This window comes from Papio anubis, chromosome 3 (assembly GCF_008728515.1).
Source record: "Papio anubis isolate 15944 chromosome 3, Panubis1.0, whole genome shotgun sequence".
Classification (NCBI taxonomy): Eukaryota; Metazoa; Chordata; class Mammalia; order Primates; family Cercopithecidae; genus Papio; species Papio anubis.
Genome location: NC_044978.1, coordinates 151,323,091 through 151,343,633, shown reverse-complemented (window position 1 = coordinate 151,343,633; position 20,543 = coordinate 151,323,091). Strand labels below are relative to the sequence as shown.

The 20,543-nt window shown below is 37.2% G+C and overlaps 1 long non-coding RNA gene across 2 annotated transcripts; it reads left to right on the top strand.

Moving 5' to 3' along the window:
* Positions 1-2,241: 2,241 nt before the first annotated feature.
* Positions 2,242-20,048, top strand: LOC108585909. 2 transcript variants are annotated; one of them, XR_001902484.3, is made up of 4 exons: positions 2,242-6,034; positions 12,911-12,977; positions 13,946-14,463; positions 19,864-20,048. It is a non-coding gene; the product is annotated as an uncharacterized LOC108585909 (long non-coding RNA). The 2 variants fall into 2 exon arrangements; XR_002522000.2 differs by lacking the exon at positions 2,242-6,034 and adding an exon at positions 6,631-7,471.
* The last annotated feature ends 495 nt before the right edge of the window (positions 20,049-20,543 follow it).

Sequence of the window (20,543 nt, the reverse complement as noted above, 5' to 3'; positions counted from 1 at the left end):
TATGAGTGAGAACATGCGTGTTTGGTTTTCTGTTCTTGTGATAGTTTGCTAAGAATGAGGATTCCAGCTGCATCCATGTCCCGCAAGCGACAGAAACTCACCCTTTTATGGCTGCATAGTATCTCCATGGTGTATATGTGCCACATTTTCTTAATCCAATCTGTCACTGATGGACATTTGCTGATTCCAAGTCTTCGTTATTAGGAATAGTGCTGCAATAAACATAATGTGTACTTGTTCTTTATAGCAGCATAATTTATAACTTTTTTGGGTATATACTCAGTAATGGGATGTATGGGTCATATGGTACATCTAGTCTTTAGATCCTGAGGAATCGCCATACTGTTTTCCATAATGGTTGAACTAGCTTTACAATCCCACCAACAGTGTAAAAGTGTTCCTATTTCTCCACATCCCTCTCTCCAGCACCTGTTGTTTCCTTGACTTTTAATGATTGTCATTCTAACTGGTGTGAGATGGTATCTCACAGGTTTTGATTTGCATTTCTCTGATGGCCAGTATTACGAGCATTTTTTTCATGTGTTTGTTGGCTGTAGCGAATGCCCTTTGAGAAAGGCCCATTCATATCCTTTTGCCCACTTTTTGATGGGGTTGTTTGTTTTTCTTGTAAATTGTTTTTATTTTTGTAGGTTCTGATATTAGCCCTTTGTCAGATGAGTAGATTGCAAAAAATTTTCTCCCATTCTGTAGGTTGCCTTGTTCACTCTGATGGTAGTTTCTTTACAGCAGAAGCTCTTTTAGTTTAATGAGATCCCATTTTGTCACTTTTATTTCATGCTGTTGCTTTTGGTGTTTTAGACATGAAGTCTTTGCCCATGCCTATGTCCTCCGGAATGGTACTACCTAGGTTTCTCTAGGATTTTATGGTATTAGGTCTAACATTGGGTCTCTAATCCATCTTGAATTAATTTTCGTATATGAGTAAGGAAAGGATCCAGTTTCAGCTTTCTACTTATGGCTAGCCAATTTTCTCAGCACCATTTATTAAATAGGGAATCCTTTCCCATTTCTTGTTTCTCTCCCAGGTTTGTCAAAGATAAGATGGTTGTAGATGGGTGGTATTATTTCTGAGAGGACTCTGTCGGGTTACCCACAAAGGGAAGCCCATCAGACTAACAGCAGATCTCTCGGGCAGAAACTCTACAAGCCAGAAGAGAGTGGGGCACATTCAACATTCTTAAAGAAAAAGAATTTAAAACCCAGAATTTCATATCCAGCCAAACTAAGTTTCATATGAAGGAGAAATAAAATCCTTTACAGATAAGCAAATGCTTAGAGATTTTGTCACCACTAGGGCCTGCCTTGCCAAGAGAGACCCTGAAGGAAGCACTAAACATGGAAAGGAACAAACTGGTACCAAACATCTCAAAACATGCCAAAATGTAAAAACCATCAAGGCTAGGAAGAAACTGCATCAACTAACGAGCAAAATAACCAGTTAATATCATAATGGCAGGATCAAGTTCACACATAACAATCTAACCTTAAATGTAAAATGGACTAAATGCTCCAATTAAGAGACATAGACTGGCAAACTGATAGAGTCAAGACTCATCAGTCTGCTGTATTCAGGAGACCCATCCACACGCAGAGACATACATAGGCTCAAAATAAAGGGATGGAGGAAGATTTATCAAGCAAATGGATACAAAAAGCGGGGTTGCAATACTAGTCTCTGATAAAACAGACTTTAAACCATCAAAGATCAAAGAGACAAAGAAGGCCATTACACGGTAAAGGATCAATCCAACAGGAAGAGCTAACTATCCTAAATATATATGCACCCAATACAGGAGCACCCAGATTCATAAAGCAAGTCCTTAGAGACTTATCCTGCTCTTCTTTGCTGATTTTTCCTACACATAGGAAAATTTCTCATTAAGAATGTGAAATTATGTGATAAGCACTTTATTTATTTGTATTTGATAATCGTGATTTGGGGTTTTATTGCATCTTAAATAAATGAACAGGCATATAATTCCTTATTCTAAACAATAAATCCATCTTTAAGGAAAGGTATCATAGTTTTGTTGAGTTACAATGAATTTCTCGCATTGATTTGTTCTGATACACTGAGGAAGTTATTCATTTGTTTGTTGTTGTTTTCTCAGATATCTCAAATGGCCTCGGTTTTCTTTTGGAAGGAAACTATGTCACCCACCACAGCTGCCATTGAGGGAATTGCCTAACAGTGTTTTTTTTTTTTTTTTTAATGGATAAATGACTATGTTGCCTGACATGTAAATCATCTCTCTAGACACAGCTGAGTGGAATACAGAATAAATAGCAACCAATAAGGGATTAGGAGGAAAGAAATATCTCCCCAAATAACAGCAGTAATGATTTGGGCCAATCATACTTTTATTGTTCATAAATAAGTCGAAACTAAAATATAAACATACAGAAAAGCAATTCACAATCATCATCAGCAATGCAAGCCACATATCATCAAAAGCCATGAGTAATCAGCAAACATGAGAAAGTGAAATATAAAGAATGAGATTATGTGTAGCCAGGATTAGAGGAACAAAGATGGAGAGAACTGAAGGTATCAAGATGGAAATCTCAGAGCTCCAGTTGCTCAGGTACCAGGAAGATGAACTGCCTTTATGTAGCATGTTGGAAATATATAAATGTTAGGAGGGAAGCTTTTATCAGAAACTTAGAGTTGTTTTATAAATGTGCCTTAAAGATTCAAATCTCCAGTGATTCTCCATGGAGCCTGTGGGAACATGATTAGATTAGGAAGCTAAGCAAAGTCTCTAATTAACTAAACACTCAATTAAATAATTACTAAGTATCTTCTGTAGGCTTGACATTTTACATTTAGGTGAATTTTTCTGAATAGCCATATTGAAAATTAAAGAAGAAAATGTTTTTACATTATTGCTATTTATTTGGATTAAATTAACAGAAACAAATCTCAAAGTTTGGTGTATATCAGAAGACCCAAGGAATTTGTATTTAAAGATGACTAGGTTCTACTCTAGAAGCCACTGAACAAAAGTCTAAAGATTTAGACACTGGTAACCAAAACTAAAAGTCATTTCATTAATGTTTCTTTATAATTTAATCAAACTACTAAAATATATTTGCTGATATTCATGGAAATAAAAAATTAGTTTATAAATGTGACATAATGTACATTTTATAGAATATATTTTCTTAATATTAGTATGGCATTTGAGATACTAATTCCTCTGAAGCAGTATTTAAAATCAGAATTCTTACAGTTCTTGTATTAATAAGTTATTCAATACCAAATTAGTAGTTTGTTATAAATTTGTTGGCAAATAGTTATGTATGCTTACTTTGTACATAAAAAGAAAAACATATTATGGCTTCTTTTAGACATTCCTTCATTAGAAATAAAATAAAATAAACTATTAGCAGTTTGATTTCATGTTCTGTCTGTAGGTCATGGAATCCTGTCCTTACAATATTTATTGATTGTGAAAAGATCAGCAAATAAGCAATTGAAAATGTTTACCATTTCTTCTAGCCACTATTTTCTTAGAGTTATCCAAATCTTCCATGTTTCTAATTACAGTATACGCTTCTTTTTTGCCAGTTAAGTTTTCAACAGCATTTAATACAGGTCATCATACTCTTATTTTACAAAGACTTTTTCTTTTCTTAATACTTTGTTGATTTTCCTCTTATATAACTGAACATTTGCATTCAAAATTTTGTTTTGTTTGTACTTCTCCTGCTAACACGTTAGAGTCTTACCTCTTCTCTATCCATTCCCTCTTCCAGGATGATTTCAATCTGTTTGCTTTAAATGTTGTATATTATATAAAATGTAATGTGTGTATACATATACGGGTGTGTATACATATACGGATGTGTATACACATACATATGTGTTGTGTGTGTGTGTGTGTATATATATCTATATATATATATCCTGTTACTGTCTCAAACCAAAACCATAGGAATCACATCCCTAATTCTTGTTCATCTTTCACATTCAGTCTATTTTCAAACTGCTACATATAACTCCAGGATGTGCCTTAAATTTGCCTATTATTTATTGTTACTCCCATGATTTTTGTCAGAATTTCTCAAACCATGTAAAATGGAATACTCAGTATCCTGTGCTCTGTAGGAAAAAAAAAAATGTTTTGATAAATAATTTTGAGAAAGGCTTTTCTCACTTGGAGTTACACCAAACTTTTAGTAATTTAATGACCAAACCTTTTTTTACTAAATGTATCTTTATACATTTATTTATTCCTATGATTTTATCACTGTTTTTGACCATGGAACCATTTCATTCTACAGAATAATAATAATATATTTTAAAATATTGTCTTTGAAACATTATTTGGGCAATGCTAGTTTACCAAAATCTAAAAGTATTCTTGTAAATTACATGTGGCTATTGTCATTATAGACACCAGGATAGAACTGAAGGGTTCTGCCTATATTTCAATCATAAAAGGCATCAATATCAGAAAACTATCAGGTAGATCTATATATCATTCATAAATAAATATATACTTAAATTTTATATTTACTGACCTCTCGAGATTGCACATATCAAATGAATTATGTCTTGTCTCTGAAGTTTATTAAACACACAGACACATCAGTTCTGGAGAATTTAGTCATTGACCTCTTGCAAATGAAAAATCTGCTAAAAATAGCTTACTGAGACTTTAAGGAAGTGTCAGGACCCTTTGGTCACAAATAGGGGGCTTATGGAACATAGTAGTTAATGGCAAGGATTTGGGAGGTTAGAAAGTTTGCTCTGATTTTCTAGGAATTCAGGTGTCTTAGTCTAATCAGGCTGTGATAAAAATACCATAAACAAAGGGACTTAGAAACAACAGAAATTTACTTCTCACAGTTTTGGAGGCTGGGATGTTCAAGATCAAAGTGTCAGCTGATTGGGTGTCCAGTGAGGGTTCATTTCCTGCTTGATAGATGATGCTGTCTCTCTGTCCTCACGTTGTGGAAGGGAGAGTTCTCTGGGTTCTCTTTAATAGCGACACTAATCGCACTTATGAGGGTTCTGCCCTCGGGATATAATCAATTCCCAACGGCTCTATCTGCCACCATCACATTGGTAATTAGGCTTTCAACATACGAAGTTTGGGAGAACACATTTAGACCATACCATTCAACTTCTGGTCTCTTCGGAATTCACGTCCTTCTCACATGCAAAACACATTCATTTCATCCCAATAGCTCCCCAGATCTTAACTCATATCCAGAATTATCTCAAAAGTCTAAGTCACAGTCTCACCTAATATCATTTAAAGCATTTAAATCATATATGAATGAGACTCAATTCATTCTGAGGCAAAATTCCCTTTATCTGTGAAACTATGAAATCAACCATGTTATGTGCTTCTAAAATATAATAGAGAGACAAGCATAGGATAGACATTCCCATCCCAAAAGCAAGAAGTAGGATAGAAAAGAAGGATGACAGATTCTGGGCATGTCCAAAACATTAGGGCTTGACTTGATACTTTGCCTTCTGGACATCCTGGGCAGCTGTTGGCACCCCAAGACTCCGAAAAGCCTTACATCCATAGCTTCACTGGGCACAGCTCACACCAAAGATTTCACAGGCTGTAATCAGGTGCCTGTGGTTCCTCCAAGCTCGAGTTGCACATCTGTGTCTCCACCAGTCTGGGGTTTCTGGAGTGGCCTGCCTTCTTGGCTTCACTAGACATTTCCCTACTGGAGACCTATTATCTTTCTCATTGGAGATCCTCTGCAGCAGCACCACCCTACTGCAGTCCTCTACCGGGGTCTTCTGCCTGTGTCCCTTCATGGTTTTATACTTCAAAATGCAGGTGGAGGCAGCAGTACCCCCATGAGTCTTAATGCTTTGTGAGCCAACAGAGATGGTATTGTTTGAACACTGCCAAGATTTACCACTTGTACCCTTCACAAGGGTGGCCACTAAGCCCCTGTGTCACATCTGGGCCTGCTGGAACTGAACCTGAGGCAGCTGGAGAATGCTGCTCTGTAAGTCTTGGAGCAGAGCCATAAGGTGATGCCAGGCAGTGAATGCCAAGGTCTTGTGGGTGTCCTCTCTGGCCCCTCCTTTGAAATTGTTCAGCCCCCAGTGTCCTTGCTTTCTGGGTGTGATGCTTAATACTGAGTGTCAACTTGATTGGATTGAAAAATACAAAGTATTGATACAGGATGTATCTGTGAGTGTGTTGCCAAAGGATATTAACATTTGAGTCCCTGGGCTAGGGAAGGCAGACCCACCCTTAAGCTGGGTGAGCACAATCTAATCGGCTGCCGCTGAGACTACAATATAAGCAGACAGAAAAATGTGAAAAGAGAAGCTGGCCTAGCCTCTTAGAGTACATCTTTCTCTTGTGCTGGATGCTCCTTGCCCTCTAATATTGGATTCCAAATTCTTCAGTTTTGGAGCTCAGATTTGTTCTTGTTCCTCAGACAGCAGACAGCCTACTGGGGGACCTTGTGATCATGTAAATTAATACTTAATAAACTCCCCTTTATATATATATATATATATATATATATGTATATATATAAATAATACATATATATGTATAATATATATAAATATCTATTATATAGATTAAATATATATATAAATAACATATGTGTGTGTGTGTGTCTGTGTGTGTGTGGTGTGTGTGTGTGTATGTATAAAGGGGAGTTTAAGTATTGACTCATATATATACAAACCATTAGTTCTTTCATTCTAGAGAATCTTGAGTAATACAGATTTTGAACAAAGGAGTGGTTCTGGAGGAAAAAATATTAAAGTTGGAGTTATTTTGTTGGTATTGGGGTTTCTGGGGTTGGCTGCATAATATAATTAGACACCAAATTGCTAAGGACTCTACTTCTAATAGTATGGCAAACACTGATAGTCCTTGGTGAAAGAAAATGATGAACTGAGGGATTCTATCTCCCAGTTTCAGAAGCAGATACTGAGCCTGAAATCTGCTAAGATTGCCCTGAGTGACAGTCTTATCTCCTGTAGGGAAAGAGCTGAAATTGTGGAAAAACAGACGCAAGCTCTTATCATGCGAGTGGCTGATCAGCAATGAAAGATGCATGTACAGCCTCACCAGGTGTCTCCTGTTAAAGTGAGGACATTGATTGGAAAAGAATGGGACCCTGCAGATTGGAATGGGGATGTGTAGGAAGACCCTAGTGAAGCTGGGGAAACTGAGTTTGTAAACTCTGATGAACATTTTGTTGCCAGAAGAAACAACCTCCCCATCCCCAGTAGTGGCAACATCTGCTTCCCAACCCATGCTGCCATCAACCTTTCCACATTTGTCTGAGGAGATAAACCCTGCACTGCCTGAGGCAACAGTGATGGCCTCTCCTAAAGTAGTTGTCAGGCAAGGCAATGTCGATTCGACTCAGGAGCCATCCTCAACACCCCTGTTTGCTTCAAGACCTATAACTAGACTAAAGTCCTGGCAGGCCCCTAGAGGTAAGGTTGAGAGTGTGACCCTTGAGAATGTGTGCTACACCTGAAAAAGACTGCTTGAGTTTTCCAATTTATATTGGAGAACAGGGATAGGAATGCATGTTAAGGGTGTGGGATAATGTTGGAAGGAACACAGAGTTGGATCAGGCTGAATTTGTTGATTTGAGCCCACTAAGTAGTGACTCTGCATTTAATGTTGCAGCTCAGGGAATTTAAAAGGTTCTAATAGTTTATTTGCTTGGTTTGCTGAAATATGGATTAAAAGATGGTGAGTGAGCTGGAAACGCCTGATCTCCCTTGGTTTAATGTAGAGGAAGGGACCCAAAGGCTTAGGGAGATTTGGATGGTGGAGTGGATTAGTGACGTTAGACCTACTCATCCCAGTTGGGAGGGTTCAGAAGATATACCCTTGACCAATGCTTTGAGAAATAGATTTGTTAGGGCAGCACCTGCATCTTTGAAGTGGCCTGTAATTGCTCTTCTCTGTATGTCAGATCTAACAGTGGGAACTGCAGTCACTCAACTACAAAATTTAAATACAACGGGAATAATTGGATCCCGTGGTGGTGGGGGCCAAGTGGTGGCACTCAACTATCAAAGGCAAGGTGGGCGTAGCTACTATAATGGACAGCAGAGGCAAAGTGGGAATCAGAATAGTTTGACTCTCATAGAGCTCTTGCACTGGCTAATTAATCATGGTTTCCTAGAAGTGAAATTGATAGGAAGCCTACTGCATTTCTACTTAATTTATATAAGATAAGCAGAAGATTTCTAGATCGAATGGACTAAAAGCCAATAATAAAATCTGAGTATTATAAACAAATTATATATAACTATATAGAAAACTAATTATATATTATATATTATATTTATAAATGAATTATATGTAACTAAAGACTGAGTTTTTCTAATTATAAAAACTGAGAATCGTGGCCCCTCAATAAATTTCCAGACTTGAGCGAGTTTACAGACCCAGAACCCCTCTTATGACTCCATTACATTACTGACAATTTATGCAATGAGGCTTTCTCCCATCTTTCCCCAAGGGGACGTCTGGCTTTTTACCAGGATAACTGTGCATTGGGGAAAGAGAAATTATCAGATATTTCATGGACTACTGGACACTGGCTCTGAGCTGACATTGATTCCAGGGAACCCAAAACATCATTCTGGTTGACGTTTCTGGAAAACGTGGTCTTCCAGTTGAAGTAGGGGCTTATGGGGGCCAGTTAATTAATGGAATTTTAGCTCCGTTGATTTACAGTGGGTACCTGGACTCATCCTGTGGTCATTTCCCCAGTGCTAGAATGCATTAGTGTCATAGACATACTTAGCAGCTGGCAGATCCCCCACATTGGCTCCTGACTGGTAGGATGAGGGTTGTTATGGTGGGAAAGGCCAAATGGAAGCCATTAGAGCTGCCTCTACCTAAAAGACTAGTAAATCAAAAACAATATTACATCCCTGGAGAGACTGCAAAGATTAGTGCAACCATCAAGGACTTGAAAGACGCAGAGGTGGTGATTCGTATCACATCTCTGTTTAACTCTCCCATTTGGCCTGTGCAGAAGAAAGGGGGATTTTGGAGAATGATAGTGGACTGTTGTAAGCTTAACCAAGTGGTGACTCCAATTGCACCTGCTATACCAGATGTGGTTTAATTGCTTGAGAAAATTAACACATTTTCTGGTACCTAGTATGCAGCCATTGACTTGGTAAATGCCTATTTCTCCATTCCTGTCCATAAGACCCACCAGAAGCAATATGCCTTCTGCTGGCAATGCCAATAGTATACCTTTACTGTCCTATCTCAGGGGTATATCAACTCTCCAGCTTTGTGTCATAATCTTATTCAGAGAGACCTTGATTGCTTTTCGTTTCTGTAAGAATATCACACTGTTCTGTTATATTGATGACATTATGCTGATTGGATCCAGTGAGCAAGAAGTAGCAAACACACTGGGCTTATTGATGAGACATTTGTCTGCCAGAGGATGGAAAATAAATCTGACTAAAATTCAGGTAACTTTGACCTCAGTAAAATTTCTAAGGGTTCAGTGGTGTGGGTCCTGTCAAGATAATCCTTCCAAGATGAAGGATAAGTTGCTGCACTTGGCCCATCCTACAACCAAGAAAGAGGCACAACACCAAGGGGGGCTATTTGGATTTTGGAGGCAACACATTCCTCACTTGGGTGTGTTACTCCAGCCCATTTATTGAGTGACCTGAAAGGCTTCCAGTTTTGAGGGATCCAGAACAGGAGAAGGCTCTGCAAAAGGTCCAGGTTTCCGTGCAAGCTGCTCTGCCACTTGGGCCATATAACCTAGAAGATCCAATGGTGCTTGAGATGTCAGTCACGGATAGAGATACTGTTTGGAGCCTTTGTCAGTCCCCCATAGGTGAATCACAGTGGAAGGCTCTAAAATTTTGGAGCAAGTCCCTGACATCTTCTGCAGATAACTACTCTCCTTTGAAAGACAGCTCTTGGGCATTGGTAGAAACTGAACATTTGACTATGGGTCATTAAGTCACCATGCAACCCGAAATGCCTATCGTGAACAGGGTGCTTTCTGACACATCAAGTCATAAGGTGGGTAGTGCACAGCAGCATTCCATTGTCAAATGTAAGTGATATATACGTGACCGGGCTCAAGCAGGTCCAGAAGGCACAAGTAAATTGTATGACAAAATGGTTCAAATGCCCATGGTCTCCGCTCCTATCACCCTGCCTTCTCTCCCCCAGGCTGGATGGATGGTATCATGGGGAGTTCCGTCAGTTGACAGAGGAAGAGAAGGCTAGGGCCTGGTTTACAGAGGCTTCTGCAGAATATACAGGCACTACCTGAAAATGGACAGCTGCAGCACTATAGCCCTTTTCTGGGGCTGAAGTACAGCCATGAAGGGAAATCTTCCCAGTTGGCAGACCTTCGAGGAGTGCACCTGGTGTGCACTTTGGATGGAGGGAGGAACGGCCAGATGTACGATTATATACTGATTCATGGGCTATTGCCAATGGTTCATCTGGATGGTCTGGGACTTGGAAGAAGCATGATTGGAAAATTGGTGACAAAGACATTTAGGGAAGAAGTATGTGGATGGACCTTTCTGAGTAGTACAAAACTGAATATATTTGTATCCCATCTGAGTGCTCACCAATGGGTGATGTCAGCAGAGGAGGATTTTAATAATTAAGTGGGTATGAAGATCCATCTGTGGACACCACTCAGTCACTTTCTGCAGCCACCCTAAAGGACCCATAAACAAAGTGGCCATGGTGGCAGGGATGGAGGTTGCACATGGGCTCAGCAGCATGAACTTTCACTCACCAAGGCTGACCTGGCTGTATCTACTGCTGAGTGTCCAATTTGCCAGCAGCAGACACCAACACTGAGCCTTCAATATGGCACCATTCCTCAGGGTGTTCAGTCAGCTACCTGGTGGCAGGTTAATTATATTGGACCTCTTCCATCATGGAAAGGGCAGAAGTTTGTCCTCACTGGAGGAGACACTCCTGATATGGTTTTGCCTATCCTGCTCACAGTGCTTCTGTCAAGACTCCATCCATGGAGTCACGGAATGCGTTATCCACTGTCATAGTATTTCACACAGCATTGCCTCTGACCAAGACACTCACTTTACTGCTAAAGAAGTGTGACAGTAGGTTCATGCTCATGAAATTAACTGGTCTTACCATGTTCCCTATTATACGGAAGCAGCTGTATTGATAGAATGGTGGAATGGCCTTTTGAAGCCACAATTACAATGCCAACTGGTGACAATTCTTCGCAGGGCTGGGGCAAAGTTATCCAGAAAGCTGTGTATGCTATAAATCAGCATCCAGTATAAGGTACTGTTTCTCCCATAGACAGGATTCACAGGTCTAGGAATCAAAAGGTGGAAGTGGAAGCGGCACCACTCACTACACTTCTAGTGATTCAAAATTTTTGCCTCCTGTTCCTGAAACATTAAGTTCTGCTGTCCTAGAGATTTTAGTTCCAGAGGGAAGAACACTGCCACCAGGAGACACAACAACAATTCCATTTAACTGGAAGTTAAGATTGCCACCTGGACACTTTGGGCTCCTCCTACCTTTAAATCGATAGGCTAAGAAGGGAGTTACAGTGTTGGCTGGGGTAATTGACCTGAATTATCAAGATGAAATCAGTATACTACTCCACAATGGAGGTAAGGAAGAGTATGAATGGAATACAGGAGATCCAATAGGGGTCTTCTTAGTATTACCAAGCTCTGTGATTAAGTTCAATGGGAAACTACAACAGCCCAATCCAGGAAGGACTAAAAATGACTCAGACCCTTCAGGAATGAAGGTTTGGATCACTCCACAAGGGGCGGGGTGGGGGCGGGGGAAGCATGACCTGCTGAGGTGCTTGCTGAAGCCAAATGGAATACAGTAGAAGGTATGTATGTAAGTAGAAGATATAGGTAGTAGAAGGTAGTCATCAATACCAGCTACGACCACATGACCAGCTGCAGAAACAAGGAATGCAATTGTCATGAGTATTTCCTCCTTCTTTTATTAAAAACATGTATGTGGATGTATACACTTGTACTAGAAAGAAACTTCATTTTCTTTTCTTTTTCTTTTATCATGTGACATAAGACTTATTGACTTCACATCAACATATAAGTATTGTTAACGTTATGTAGTAGTATCTGGGTTGAGGATTGGTGGTTTTCCGGCTGTATGAAGGATAGTTTTATTATGTTAAGTGTAATTATGACCTTGTTATTGTCTTTATTCCATGATTATATATGATCTCAGGAGATGTGTATGGGTTCAAGTTGACAAGGGGTGGACTTCTGATGATTAATACTGAGTGTTAACTTAATTGGACTGAAGGATGCAAAGTATTGATCCTGGGTGTGTCAGTGAGGGTGTTGCCAAAGGAGATTAACATTTGAGTCAGTGGGCTGGGAAAGGGAACCCACCCTTAAGTTAGGTAGGCACAGTCTAATCAGCTGCCAGTGAGGCTACAATATAAGAAGGCAGAAAACTGTGAAAAGAGAGACTGGCCTAGACTCCCAGCTTATATATTTCTCCCATGCTGGATCCCTTCTTCCCTCAAATATCAGACTCCAAGTCCTTCAGTTTTGGAATTTGGACTGGCTTGCCTTTCTTCTCAGCCCACAGATAACCTATTGTGGGACCTTGTGATCATGTGAGTTTACTCTTGGTAAGCTCCCATATATGTAAAATATGTAATATATTATATAAATATATAGTATATTTATAGTATATATAATACTATATTTATAGTATATATAATATATATAAAGTATACTATAAGTAGGAAACACACTGGGCTTATTGGTGAGACATTTGTGTCCCAGAGGATGGGAAGTAAATCCGACTAAAATTCAGGGAATTTCATTCTCAGTAAAATCGTCCACATATATTCCATTACTTCTGTCCTTCTACAGACCCTGGCTGATACACTGGGACTCTAATGGAAGAGGAAGCAAAGAAAGTCTCTGAAATGCCTTTGAGGTCATTTTTCCATCATCTTGATAAATAACACCTCACAGATCTGTACTTAAATGGTTGCATGGCCATACTCTTGGTGTTCATTATAAAGCACTCTTTCTCATTTTTTCACAATATGAACAGGCAGAATTTTTTTTTTAAATTTTAAAGTTCTGTTTCCTATTTCTTTCTCTCTTTTTGAGAAAGAATCTCACCCTGTCTTCCAGGCTGGAAAGCATTGGTACACTCTTGGTTCACTGCAACCTTTACCTCTCAGGTTTAAGTTATTCTTGTGCTTCAGCCTCCCAAGTAGCCAGGATTACAGGCAAGCACCACCACCTCTGGCTAATTTTTGTAATTTAATAAGAGACAGGGTTTCACCATGTTGCCCAGGCTGATCTCAAATTCCTGGCCTCAAGTGACCCACCTGCCTTGGCCTCCCAAAGTGTTGGGATTACAAGCATGAGCCATCATGCCTGGCCCTGTTTCCCTTTTGATTAAAAATTTCATCTTTAAATTAATTCCCTCTTCTCTCTCTCACTTTACTATAAACATTTAAAAGAAGTCAAAGCACACCCCTTTAACACTTTGAGTAGAAACTTCTTCCGCCAAATATACTATTTCATTGCTCACATGTTCTGCCTTTCACAAAACATAAAGGATACCAAGTCAATTTAAGTTCAATTTAAACTTGGTAAGGATACCAAGTCAATTTAAGTTCAATTTAAGATCTTTATAAGAAAGATCACCCTTCCTCCATTTTTCAATAATACGTTCTCCATTTCCATCTAAGACTTCATTAGAATAGCCTTTATTGGCCACATTTATATCCACATTCTGTTCATGGCCCCTTGACTATTCTTTAAAAGCATTGCAGCTTTCTCTACAACTCTCGTCTTTCTGATCCCTCACCAGAACAGCCCTTAACAGTCTCTTCAAAACAACATAAGACTTTCTAGCACTCATTTCAAAATTCATTTTGGACTTCTCAGCCTCCAGAACTGTGAAGCTGACATTGATTTGCTCCAATTTCAAGAATGTTAAAAGTACAACATAACATCCAGTATAACAAGAGGAAGTAGCCAAGACTTTGTGAAATAAATTTCTTCTGTTATAAGCCACCCAGGTTATGTCATTTGTCATGGTAACTTGTCCATTTCCCAGTTTCAAAATTCTTTCCACATTTTTAGGTATTTGCTACACCAGCACCCCCTCTTCTTGGTACCAGTTTTGTCTTTTCATTCACGTTACTATGTCCAAAAGATAGATTTGGTGTCTGGTGATGGCTAGTTTCCAGGTATACAGAAGGATCTCTTTGTGTCTTCAAATGGTAAAAGGGGAAAGGCAGATCTTTGGGGCCTCTTTTATGAGGTCACTGTTCCTATTCATGAAGCCTCCAACCTCATGATTTAGTCACCTCACAAAAGTTCTACACAATACATCACATTGGTGACTAAGTTTCCAACAGATGAATTTGGAGGGAAGAGAAACATTCAGATCATCGTATCAGGTAAGTAACAACTTCTCTGTGACTCAACTGTCTTATTGGCCAAATGGGCATTAAAATACTACACTTCCCAGAATTGTGAAAATTAAGTGAGATAATTTGTGAAATATTGTATGAATAGTGTCTGGCATATAGTAAACATTCAATAAATGTTGCAGTATGTATGATAATAATTTAATTTGATAAGTATATTTCACTAGAATTGTCTTGATATAAATATTTGCTTAAAATAAAATTGAGAATTATAATTGCACTTTTATTTTAACATTTTCACAGTGAACAACATTATTTGCCATGAATAAACTGACAAATGTATTCCAAATAAAGTTCTTAATTACAATTGACGCTTTGGGGCTCACAGTGAGAGCAATAGCCATCTGCTTTAAAATGGCACTAGCCATGTAAGAACTCAGTGAAAGAAACTATAAGGTGGTTGCCAATCTGCTTTAATTCCATTTTAGGTTTAAGAAAATGAGAACTTAAGGCTGTACCAGTCCATCTTTCAGTGGAAATGCTATAGTACTGATGTATGTCTTTTAGTATGTCATAATGCCTTCATTGTTAAAAAAAAAAAAAGTTTATGTGGATATCATCTACTATATGAAAATAAATAAAATGTTATTCCTTCTTTCAAAAAACATTGTATTTCTTTTAATATTTGGAATACTTAAATTTAGAAAGTTAAATGAAATTTGAGTATGCTATCTGGGAGTTTCTAGTTTAACAAAAAGAAGTGTTTAAATTATGACAATTCTGTTTAGAGGCTTCCATTGTTATCTTAGAAGCTTGATAATCAGGATACATAACTCATCATCTTTAGTGGATTTCTTTGAGAGAAATACTGTATAATATTTTGAATCTAATCTATAGATCCTGAGGGTTTCTTTTTAAAATAACATGATAGCAAAATCCAAATACTACTATAGTTACACTGTGTATAACAACCAGGCTTATCACAATGGTACTCTGGAGAACATTACCTTGGGACTGGGTAGAGAAATCACTTTTACCACTTGCCAATGAATAAAATCGCTGTGGTTATTAGGCAGGTGTGGAACACTTTATTACTTTTTCACTCAAGTATGTTGTTAAGAGCTTCTAAAGCATAAGAATGCAATTAGTTATAAACAAAATATAATGAATATGTTGTAGAGTAAGTTGGATGACATATAACATAAGAGAGGTTTTTGCTTGTGTTAGATTGTTTTCAGTTTGGAAAACAACCATGTTATTGGATAAAACAAGCAAAAATAAATAGGAATAAATAGAGGTTCATAGATCAGAAGGCATATTTAGTTATTTTCCTCCAAACATGCAAATATCCATTATTCTAGCTCATATAGGAGGTGGCTCTTTTAATATCTTGGATCTCAAATATTGTTAAACATTGTAAAAACTTTTGGAATTTTTTACAGATACAGATTTCAGAACCCCACTGTCAGATATTCCTATTCAGTAGGTCTTAACTAGAGTAATCTGACTCCTTTAAGAGCAGCATAGGAATTTGATAATTAACCTGGCAGAGATTTAAATGCAGGTCATTTCAAAAGTAAACAAAGGATACTGAAAACAAGTCTGATTAATTCCAAAAATATCTCAGGAAAAGAAGCCAATACAAGCATTGGTAAATATTTCTTATTGAGAACATGTGTACTGTGGAGTCTTGCTACTCAAAGTGGCATTGGGTCAGAAAACCAGTAACATCTGCTGATCAGAAAGCATGTTAGAAATGCAAAGTTTTAAGCCCCACTGAATCCAAGTCTGCATTTAATCAGATCCCCAGGGTACATGTTACATTTTTTTAAGAAACAGCAAAATGAAAGCAACAGAAGAGTTACATTTGCTCTATTCATTTGGCTTTTGATCTGGAAAATATGTTGTCCTATAAGGTTATTTCTACAGAAAAATAATCTCTATCATTATGTATGTGTCAGCTTGGTTTTTGTTTGCTTGTTCGTTTGATAGAAACATATTTGATTCCTGAAACTTTATTTAGCGTGTATTAATGTGAGTAGAACAGAAAATATTTAATTGTATCACATTTATCTTTGAGTAAAAAAATAAAATATGCCTTTCAATAATATAGCAGTCTATCAAAACATATAAGACCTGCAGAAAAACAAGTAAACTACCGCTCTCTTCATGTTATCTTTTCATTTCACAACTCACTGAACTATAGGGTGAAAAGCCACTGATTTTAAATTCATCAAATTTCAATTAGAACTCATGTAGCATTTATGTTTAGATCAGAAAGGTGCTAGACTAACTCCTTTTAGGAAGCAAAAGCTTAGAAATAGTTACTGATTACTCTTTTGGATTTTTTAGGCTGTTAGCCATATATTCCACTCACGGAAAGATTAACTTCCTAGAAAATTCTATCTATGACAAAATGCCATTAACTTCTGATCGTCATAAACACATTAAATAACAACCATTGATGCTGCTTTGACAGCTCTGAAGAATTTGTATGCAGTTTTAATGATGGAGAACCTCACTCATCATAGTTTTTGAGTGTCGAATTGATTCTTGGAAGAGAAGCTGATAATTTGATTGTTCTGTAATGTGCTAGCACGTAATTTCAGAAAGAGAAATCACTTTATGAAAAAACTAATTACATGCAAATGAGTCTCTTCACAAGATGTTAATAAAATTAGAAATACTTTTCAAAAATGAAGAAAAATTACTATAAAGTAAAATGCCTTGAAGAGGTAGATGATTAAAGAATACTATAGAGATATTGCCCTGGGAAAGTGCATGAAGGCATCCATGTCAACGAGAAGAAACGTGTTATTTCATTCTTCACTGTATCCTCTTGTCCTTTATATAACTTTGTATAAGCTAAATGATAATATGAATTTTGAAATTCCCAATTATTATTGGAATTAAAGTATTCTTTATGGGAAACATATCACATAAGTTTCTTCAAGTACATAAATACTTCATGTCTTAAGAGAAGTCAGTGATAGGTGCATATCCATTTTACAATGCATGTTTTTATCTTGTAAAAAAAAGATTATAAAAATAACCTGATATATTCTAGTAAGTCCTTTAGAGAAGTAAATAAATTTTACCATGACATGATTTAACTCTAGTGAAACAATAATCTTAACTTAATTATCATTGCTCCTCTTTTTCTTTTTCACTGTCCAACTTACTATGTACTTATTTTGACCAAAGGAATTGAACTGGACTGGATGTACCAGAGCTTGTTTACCCATTCACCTACTGAAGAACATTTTGGTTGCTCCCAAATTTTGGCAATTATGAGTAAAGCTATATACATCTGTATGCAGGTTTTTATGTGGACATTGTTTTCAACTTCCTTGGATAAACACTAAAGAGCATGATGGATGGGTTGTATAGTAAAGTTAGGTTCTATGTCCTTCACAGAAACTAACTCAAAATATATCATATATCTACATATAAAATGCAAAACTATAAAACTGCTAGAAGATGACATAGGAAAAAACCTAGGTGACATTGGGCATGGCTATGACATTTTAGCTACAACAACACAGACACTGTTCATGAAGGAATTAAGTGATAAGCTGGGCTTCACTAAAATTAAAACGTTTTTCTCTGATAATGACAAAGTTAAGAGAACGAGGAGATAAGGCACAGGTTGGGAGAAAATAATTGTAAAAGGCACATCTGACGAAAGACTGTTCTCCAAATTGTGAAAAGTCTCTTAAAATTCAGCAGTAAGAAAATGAACACCTAATTTAAAAGTAGGCAGAGTTCTTAACAGACATATCACCAAAGAAGACTTACATGTATCAAGTAAGCATATGAAACGATGTTCAACATCACACATCATTAGGGATTTGCAAATGAGAACAACCATGATATACCACTGCACACATATTAGAATGGCTAAAACCTGAAACACTGATACAACCTAATGCTAGCAAGGATGTGAGGCACAGAAACTTTTATCCAGTGATGATACGAGTGCAAAATGGTAAAGCCACTTTGGAAGACAGTTTGGCAGTCTCTACAAAATTAAATATGCTCTTTAGTGTGGTTTACCAGGGAATAAACTCAAACCAACTTGCTCAGCCAACTTGAACCAGTGTAAATCCAGGTTATGAAGCCTAGATTATGTCCAGTAATGAAAAATTTCACAATTACTAGATATGAATGGGAAAAAAAATGGTATTTGACATGAAAAAGACACTGTTTCTAATGTAAAACATCCTACTAAAGAAATATCTCCAATAAAAATATTTAAAATGAAGTATGTTCTTAGCAAACCAATTGAGAGTGCAGTGATTCAGTATGTTTGAGTTTAAACATAATTATTTTCATACTTTTTGTTTACTTTTTGTTTGTTTGTTTGTTTTGAGACGAAGTCTCGCTCTGTCACCCAGGCTGGAGTGCAGTGGCACCATCTCAGCTCACTGCAACCTCCTCCTCCCGGGTTCAAGCGATTCTCCTGTCTCAGTCTCTCAAGTAGCTGGTACTACAGGTGTCTGACACCATGCCCAGCTAAACTTTTTTGTATTTTTAGTAGATAAACGGTTTCACCGTGCTAGCCAGGATGGTCTCGATCTCCTGACCTCATGATCCACCTGCCTCCGGCTCCCCGAGTGCTGGGATCACAGGCGTGGGCCACTGCGCCCAGCCTGAAGTTTAGATTGTATCCAGTAATGATAAATTTAGCAATTACTAGATATGAGTAGGAAATAAATGGTATCTGACATGAAAAAGATACTGTTTCTAATATAAAATATCATATTAAAGAAATATCTCCAATAAAAAAATTAAAATTGAAGTATGTTCTAAGCAAACCAGTTGAGAGTGCAGTGATTCAGTATGTCTGAACTTAAATAGAATTACTTTCATACTTTTTGTTTGCTTTTTAAAAAAATCTAATGTCCTGGCTAAGCATCCTATTTAGATTTGCTTATACAGCTAACTACCACTGCGCATAACTTCCAGAATGGGAAATTAGCCTGGATAATTTAACCACCAGGATTCTAGTCTAATCCTGTTGATGTATTCCTGATAATTAACAATCTGTGAGCAGCTGCATTGTCCGATATCCAATATACAGCACAAGGAAAATGATCATTTGTACATTGTGGGTTTAGTGGACTAAATGAAAGAGGATTTTTTTTATTAATAGCTGCACTTTTCATAAATTTTATGAGTTAATAGGGTTCAATTAATGTTGCCAAGTGGTGTGCTTCATACATATGTCTCTGGGGCTTTGCGGAGTTGAGAAGAATGTGTAATGAATGGTTGAGCAGTTATATTGGTACCCTAGTAATTAGAGAACGGGTAATTAATGTGCATCTGTGTTAGGCTCCTGGGTACTGTCAACGACCCTGTAGCGTGCAAAAAATAGAAATTATGAGTTTGGCAAGGGAATACAGCTTTTCTCTTTTTCTTAAATTTTAGATCTACATCTGTGTTTAATTAGAAGAAGAAATGAATTCCCATTAACACCATTAAGAAACATGCTATGATTGGTTAAAGCCTACATGGACTGTGAAACTGATCAAGAAAGCCCAGGAGATCATAATGGATTTTTTCATCTTAGAAGGCCTTTTATTAAAAATAAGATATATATATTCTGAATAGTCCCTAACTGGTAACTGGTAGTCTGTAGAATATTCTCTCTCTCTCTCTCTCTCTCTCTCTCTCTTTCTCGCTGTCCCTTTTTAAAATTTGGCCACATTCTAAAACTAAACAAAAATCTACTGAACAAATGTGACTCACCACACCCACAATTGAATTTTCTCTCTCAGTGAGATGCAATAAAATCACCTTTGTAATAGGCTCAATATACAAAAATGTCACATATATTAATGACAATGTAAAACTGTTTACTAAAAGAAAATAGTCATGAATGTTATGGATAACTAGCTGTGCTGATGCTCTAGTTTTCTGAGAGAATCAAATTAAATTGCTTTTATCTTCTGAAGCAGAATAACATTTCATATTCCACATGACAATAAAATATATCCTTAGAGCAAGTAGTATGTCTGTAGTTTTTAAATGAAACAGGCATGATTTAATTAGTATGCAAGAACATAGACCTCAATTTTGAAAGAAAGATGACTCTCTTGAGTGTTCTT